At 43.1% G+C, this 1,602-nt stretch overlaps 1 protein-coding gene across 5 annotated transcripts in view; it reads right to left on the reverse strand.

Annotated features, from left to right (window-relative positions):
- The window catches only part of myripb (myosin VIIA and Rab interacting protein b), a 46,026-nt gene that overhangs the window by 5,949 nt on the left and 38,475 nt on the right, over positions 1-1,602 (reverse strand). The gene's annotated exons all lie outside the window — the stretch shown is intronic.

The raw sequence follows: 1,602 nt of genomic DNA on the forward strand, positions 1-1,602 counted from the left end.
TTGATAGTACTGCAGCCTTCCTGCGTAATACACTTGATACCATTGCCCCTCTGAAAAAGAAGGTAGTGAAACAGAGGAGGCTAGCCCCGTGGTACAGCTTGCAGCTCCGCTCCCTAAAGCGGGCATCACGAAAAATGGAAAGGAGGTGGCGCTCCACTAAGTCAGAAGAGTTTTTCATAGCCTGGAAAGATAGTTTAATAACATATAAGAAAGCCCTTCATAGTGCCAGAACTGCATTTTATTCATCACTGATTGAGGAAAATAAGAACAACCCCAGGTTTCTTTTCAGCACTGTAGCCAGGCTGACAAAGAGACACAGTACTATTGAGGTTAACATTCCCTTAGATCTCGGGAGCAATGACTTCATGAGCTTCTTTACAAATAAAATCACAACTATTACAGAAAAAATTGGTCGGACCACTCCCACAGCTCTCGCAGATGTGCCATCTACTACAATGGCTTTAGAAACATCTGTAAGACCTCATTTATACTTGGACTACTTCTCCCCTATAGATCTCTCTGAGTTGACCTCAACAATTGCTTCATCTAAATCATCAACATGGCTCCTGGACCCCATCCCGACCAGGCTGCTCAAAGACGTCTTTCCCCTAATCAACACATCCATACTAGATCTGATTAACCTCTCTCTATTAACAGGTTATGTTCCACAGGCTTTTAAACTTGCAGTAATTAAACCTCTACTCAAAAAGCCTACTCTTGACCCAGGTGTCCTAGCTAATTATAGACCAATATCCAATCGCCCATTTATTTCCAAAATCCTTGAAAAAGCTGTTGCAAAGCAGTTATGTGACCACTTGCACAAGAATGATTTGTTTGAGGATTTTCAGTCAGGATTTAGAGTCCATCATAGTACAGAAACCGCATTGGTGAAAGTCACCAATGAAATGTCCACACAAGAAAGGTGTTCCATCAGGGGTTGGTTCGCACAAGTATATAAAGACAAACACACACGCACACACCACATGTCAGGAATCGGCGCGTTATGCTGCCAAAAATGTTGAGGGTGAACTCAATTAAAAGGCCAGACAAGGAAATGTAAAACAAAACCGTCTCTTTAATAAGAGAACTAACGCTAAACAAAACCATACAAGACACGGTGAAACACAAAAATCACAGGTCGGTATAAACAGTCCGAGATCAGAGCCAGCAAACACATACAGCAGAGGAATCCAAATACGTAGTCCAAAGGGAAGTCCGATAATTATACACAGTGACAGTCTGAAGCAAGAGGGCAAGGCAGAACAGAATAGTCAGAGGAACAAGCCGGGTCAAAAACACAAAGTACCAAAACCGAAAAATGCTGGAGAGTGAGAGGTGGCGTCTAGAACAATCTGGCTGGGATTGGTGGGTGAAGGCTGCTTATGATGCGGTGCAAACTATAATGAGCAGGTGAAACTAATGCGGGTGATGAAGAAAGTAAAAAGACCAAAACTGTGGTGAAACAAAACAGGACGTAGCATCAAAATAAAAGCCTGACAGGAAGCAACACAGAACCGAATCATGACACCACACACACACACACACACACACACACACACACACACACACACACACACACACACACACACCACACACACACAC

The sequence above is a fragment of the Monopterus albus genome, unplaced genomic scaffold (assembly GCF_001952655.1).
Source record: "Monopterus albus unplaced genomic scaffold, M_albus_1.0 scaffold100.1, whole genome shotgun sequence".
Classification (NCBI taxonomy): domain Eukaryota; kingdom Metazoa; phylum Chordata; class Actinopteri; order Synbranchiformes; family Synbranchidae; genus Monopterus; species Monopterus albus.